The sequence below is a fragment of the Chaetodon trifascialis genome, chromosome 12, assembly GCF_039877785.1.
Source record: "Chaetodon trifascialis isolate fChaTrf1 chromosome 12, fChaTrf1.hap1, whole genome shotgun sequence".
Taxonomy (NCBI): domain Eukaryota; kingdom Metazoa; phylum Chordata; class Actinopteri; order Chaetodontiformes; family Chaetodontidae; genus Chaetodon; species Chaetodon trifascialis.
Window position 1 is genome coordinate 21,031,661 of NC_092067.1, and position 6,548 is coordinate 21,038,208.

Here is a 6,548-nt window from a genome sequence, read left to right on the forward strand (position 1 = left end):
GTGTGTGTGTGTGTGTGTGTGTGTGTGTGTGTGTGTGTGTGTGTGTGCATACACTGTATTTGAGCAGCGGTGGGAACAGAATTATATTCCAGCTCACATAAAACCTCGACAGAACAGAAAGTCGGGTCAAACACCAGGGGACCGAGAGAATAATAAGCAGGAACACTGACACACACATACGTGCACAGCCCTTCGGGGAACAAAGTATTCACTGCCGCTCCATCACTTACACTCATGAAAGATACTCACACATGAGTTGGTGAGGCAGAGCTTCCTCACACACACGCATACACGCACACACACCAGAACATCAGAACTGGGCAGGGATTCAGAGACACAGATTGAAGGTGATTATAATTCACAGTGAAGTCTGGCTGGTTTAGCTCATCCATCTATTTGTGTGTGTGTGTGTGTGTGTGTGTGTGTGTGTGTGTGTGTGTGTGTGTGTGTGTGTGTGTGTGTGTGTGTGTGTGTGTGTGTGCTCTCATCAAGGTGGCAGGGGAAAAAAACACACCATGGGCATATATATCACAAAGATAGGGAACATAAGGAAGATGGAATCAAGCAAACCCATCGAGGGACAGGTGAATGAAGAATTGATGGCAGGAACAAAAAGAGGAGTGCAGGAAGACGATAAAAACTGGAGGGGAAAACGATGTAGGATGGATTCACAAAACAAAACGGTTTCAGTCATGGCTTTCATGGTTCCACAATAAAATGATGTGAACTTAACTGGATCTGATTTATTTTTGTTTTATTCTAAAAAAAGATAATTGTCCTTGCATTTTATTTTATCGCTCTCTCATGGCCATGTCAGCTATTTCTTGGTAGCTACCAGATGTCCATTAAAGTAAACAGCTTAACCATTAATCAGTGATAAACAGTCTTCTTCTCACAAATGAAAATCTCTGTTTAGAAGAAAGGAAACACACATTTGTTTAACTCAGGTTTTGCAGCTACAGTCCAGCATTGCCTGGTCTGGTATGATCAGAAGCTTATGGTGGCTAATGTTAGCAAACCTGAGGTAGATGTTGGTGTGTAACAGATGAATTTGTGCTGCTAATGTCAGAATAAAACTTAAAACAAAGAGATCTATAGAGGGGATAGACTACACCAAAAGCACATGGTTCACACAGGTAGAAGCAAAGCTAGGAACACACAGAGGGACAGAGAGAGAAGGACAACATCCACACAAGGGACAGACAGAGACAGAGACAGAGACAGAGACAGAGACAGAGACAGAGACAGAGAGGAGAAGCTGACTCTCCTGGAGGATGAAGATCCAGATCCAAAACATCTGGAAGGAGGCATCGACAGCCAAGGGGAGAAACGGTGAGGTCCCAGGATGGGTGATGGTCCTCAGCACAGAGTCGTCTCAGCAAAAAGAGGACAAGGAGGAGAAATTCACTGCATATAAAAGTGATGATAAAATGTAAAATAGAAGGAATAAAAAATACATAAACTGCCACATTTAGCTGTTCTAGTCCATCAAGGTTTCTCTTGGAAAAAGCAACACTCTGCATCTATTTTTGCTTTGTTGACCATGATCTTGATGCATTGACATGATATGAGCTGCTACCTGTGTTGCATTCAGGGACCACTTTCAGACCATATTTAACAACTGTGGGAAGTTATCCTCTGTCTCAATGATTGCAAGCTAAACAGCAGAATTACGTCATTTGATCAAAAAAGCAGATCCCGGATGATGTTGTGTTGCAGCAAAAGTCGAACCGGGTTCAACATTTTTGTCTCATGACCCCACATTTCTAGGTCATCCTGCATCTGGTGTATATGTTAATGTAAATATCGATTTAATGTTACCCATATTCAGTGTTATGTTTTCCTTGACAGATGGTTGGCAGACAGCAGGAGATCTCTGCGTGTGTGCTCGGGATCTTTAGCAGTTTTATGAGCTGTGAACTGTTCTGGGTTACCATACTGAGTGATGGAGGTGATCTGTACTGAGGGTTTTCATTTTTTAAATTCAATCATATTGGTGCTGGGGCCGTCAAGAAATAGTTCAACAGAAGTTTGAACGAAAAATAAGGCCAACAGTGGAGAGTTTGACAGAATCCACTGTGCTTAAATGTGGCTGATTGGACATTTCCTATAATGTTTCAACAATGGAAACCCTGTTGAAATGTTAATTATGGCCGGCTAAAGTAAATGATAGGAATATGTTTATTCAGGCTAAACTATGTGTATTTTAGGGTGAAACAATACATCTAAACTCTCATAAACTCCCCCTGAATCCCCCAGGTGACAGCCAGGGTTCAGTTTCCAGACGTTTGAGGTTAAAAGAGGAGGAATCGTGTTTTTGTTTCTGGAAGTGTTGAGACTATTGTGAGAACGTATCCAGATTCAGTTGTGTGTTTTTACATGGATGGCAGAAGGAAAGCCCTGCTCTCTTTCCAGCAGTGACTACAGGTTGATTTCCACAGTATGTATCACCACCATTTTTTCAGCTGAGTCTTTGGTTTCACTGCACTGTACATGTGCATCTGCACGTGTGGCACGGACATTCAGATGATGGATAGAAGTGTGTGTGAGAGGGCTTCTCTGCTGTGGACCCATGACACATCTTTGCCACATACCTTTATTGCTAATCGATGGAGATGACACCATTTTTTACACCCTGTCACTGACAATCAATGGGAATTATGCCATGCTTTTTAACTGTCACTGGTAATCAATGAGGGTGGCGCCATCATCTGCATCTCCTGATCATTACATCTGCCGATCAATAGCGAAGCTGCCTTGCGATGACACATGATCATCACTGGCAGTCCACGATGAGGTGTGTGATATGACAGGACGGTGGTGAAGTCCGACGACAGACAGACAGACAGACAGACAGACAGACAGACAGACAGAGGGAGGAAACTTACAAAAATAAAAACACAGACGAAGGTGGCTGGAAACAATTTGACACTAGAGAGACACAAAGCTCAGGAAGTGGAGCAGCCATACTTCAAATCATCATTGTGTCAAGGCTATCACCAGCAGACGACACAACCTCCCTCCTCCCTTCCTTCCTTTCTTTCTTATTAACTGTCTAGACCAGAGGTTCTCCAACTTATCGCTGATTTTCATTCAAGGGCAGAGGTCCGCAACGATTGGCAAGAACAAAATAGCATTCAATCAATTAATAACATATCTCTCGTGATTGGACCCGCACGAAACTGAGGAAGGCAAGGTTCAGGCAGTCAGTCCATATTTATCTCTGACTCAGACATATTCTTACAACCAGTTTTAGAAACTGTACTGTGAAGAAAACAAGACACATTCTGTACGTGTGATTTAGGAGCTGATGACGTTAGTGTGTGAACTCTGCAGCAACAACACACAACTCTCTCTGCAGCAGTTACTGTCGCCCTGATAACCATATCAACGATGGGGGAAACAAGCTATATTAAAACTACGTTCATCTAGAGACAGGATCACTGACATGCCATCACTAACAATTTATTGATCAATAGAGGATTTATACAATTGCTGGCCTATTCATAACACAAGGTCTGGCAGAGGTCCTCAATTAAGTTAAAAAAAAAAAAAAATTGTTAAATTATTTTTATTAGGCAGCCAGCACATAATATAAATCCTACAGGTCAACAAAAAACTCAGGAAGCAAACAAAAATGCTCATTTTGAGACTCAGTACAACATTTGGCTAACGAAAATAAACACAACTCACACCTCTTGTAATTCATGTAATACACAAGCACCGTTTCCTCCAATAGTCCAGTTCGCTGCCATCAGGTCCAGGGAGGGCAGCCCAACCTGGGGCTGGTCTGTTTGATGGTGCATCCTCGAGCGGAGAGGATGGAGTTGGAGAATGAATCGATTTTGTAGAACTATGATTTGCTTCCACTGGTCACTGATGTCAGTTGCACACATTTTTTGAAATCGTTAATATTTTGCAGGCTGCATGAGAAGCTTTGTTGGGCCAGATGTGACCCGCAAGGTACCAGTTTACAATATGAGCTGGGTCCGGATCAACCTGCCATTCAGTCCAGATGTGCTCCTTATTATGAGCCATGCATTACGGACTGGGGTAGTTTCTGCCAAAGTCAGACCAGTTTGGATTATTTTGCCTGAGAGATTTCATTATTTGCTTTTTTGGCTGCACTCCTCTCACTGATTTGAAGAGAGCAGGGCCCTAATGCAAAAAGGTGGTGTAATTCAGTCCTGTGCACCAATCAGACCTCAGCAATAACAATCAGAATTCACATGGTAACAGCTGTGGGCTTTGAAACTGTAATTTAAATCAGCACTGAAATTGTTGTTTTTGGCCACTTTCCTCAGGAAGTTGATATAGTGAACATGTTAGCAAACTGTTGACTATTTACACATCCGCCAGAGACAGAGGAGCATGAGCTTTCATTTAGAGACATCTTTCTGACTTTCTGTCAAATATAAGTTCTGTTGTGGTGTCCTGAGACAAATATCTGATCAGTTAGCTGTTAAATGCGCCCCTGTGCTGTTTAGTGCAGGGCAGGGACTGTAAATTTGGTTTGTCAGAGTTTTTTTGTCCTGAAAACATGAAGTTAATTAAGAGAATAAAGTTCTGTGCTGTAGAACCAAAACAATGGGCTGAAAAACTGAAAACTAAAATGGTCCAGAGAGTTAAAGGGATTCTCTGTGGTGTTTGTTAAACACATTAAAGTGGAAGCAGACAACTTTTCAACCCCCTCTAGTGTTTCTGTGTGGTATTACTGTTGGTCCTCAGAGACAACGGGACAGTTTTTGGTTTTCCTCAGAGTGCAGAAACTACCAAAAACACAGGACACACTGTGTTTCATTCCAAATATCCATAATGATCAAAACCACTGCGGAAATAAGCAAAAAGAAAGAAGCAGCTTTACTAACTTCACTAAGTCATAATTTTGTTTGGAGTATTAACATAGTTTGTGTATTGCTTTGCACAAAAAAAGTAACTACAGCCAGGATTAGCATCAGGGTGGAGGCGGGAGCACAACAAAACATGAGGAGAGAAAGCGTTGAGTTCATACATTCATTTAGTCTATAGACATATGGAGACATGAAAGCAGATAGAAACGATGCCAGCTGGACTGGACTGACAGTCAGCCTTCATTTTCCTGGGAGATCGTACCTGGTGGCAGGCAGCGAGGCCTATAGGGAACCAATGTAAACGCTGATGGTGTGCTATCAACATTTACCGCATGAAGACAAGTTTAAGGAAAAGAAACCTTAATATGCTCACGCACGAGGAGTATTTCTCCCTGAATATTAACACGGATGACTGAAAAACTCACAGCAGTGAGTATTCACAATAATAATACATAATAATTGTGGTTTCCTTTGCACCTACTGATGACATTGCAGAGCGAATGTTCAGTGGAACAGGATGTGCTGATATGCAGACATGTACTAGGTGTGGCGCTACTGTAAAAACATGAAAAATGGACTGTTTCTCTTGTCCCAGTTCTCACCAGTGACCATGTGAGCACAAGGGTAATTTATTTTATTTACTTAACCAGGATGAACTTTCCGACTGGGGCCAACTTCCTCTTTTTTGTGAGTAGAAATGTGCAGAAAATCTCTGAGGAATAGCTGTTCGTCTTCTTCTCGTTAGTGTTTGTATCTCGGTCTCTCTCTAGATGGTGTGAGATGTTTCACTAGAGAACATGAAGCGTTTCCACTCTCTCATTCCCCCTGTCAGATAGCCAACAAGCATCTTGAAGATGTTATTTTAACCTTTGTGACTGACAGCTATTTTCCATCTATGAACAATTGCATCTCCTTGAACCTTAAATACAAGGCAAGACTTATTCCCTCGACTTCCTGCTTGGCACGCTCGCTCTAACTGTTGACCCGTCGTTCTCTACATGAGATAGCTATGAAAACGTTTCGCATCCGTTTCTCCTGTTCACGCACCAAGAGATAAAGAGAGAGCGCAAACCAAGACACACAGGAAGGAGGCTGATAGAAAGTGAATGAGGAACGTTGCAGTGGAATAGAGACAAGCTAACGGAGACCACACAGCAATCATGCCAGTCACAGACCATCACCAAGAGGTGACCGGGCCATCTGTGTCTCTGTCCGCCTGTAAAATGACTTGCCATCAAAACAGGAAATAGCCAATATCTCACTAATACACTGAGGCAACACACAGAATGCCCTGATGGACATCTCTCTTCTGCCACTATTTTACGTTTTCATGAACGTGTGTGTGACTTTGCCTGTGTTTGCATGTGTGTCCTTATCTTAAGTCTCTCTGGACAAGTGGGCTCTAACTTCAGAAAGAAGATATTTCACTGGCGAGATAATGAAGTAAACAGGAACAGCGTTTTGATCAAGACTAATTCTGAAATTAAACACAGTATGACTAACTTAATATCACAAAGAATGACTCAATCCTGGATAGAGTTTGAATTACTCAGCTTTAATAATGTGGGAAGGAATAAACTTGGACTTAATGTCATTTCATTGGGAGTACTCTGGGGAAACTGTGTGTGAGTTTGGACGTGTATGAGAAAGTAATACGTTCATGATGGATTGAATCTCTGGCTTTATAGATCTACGCGT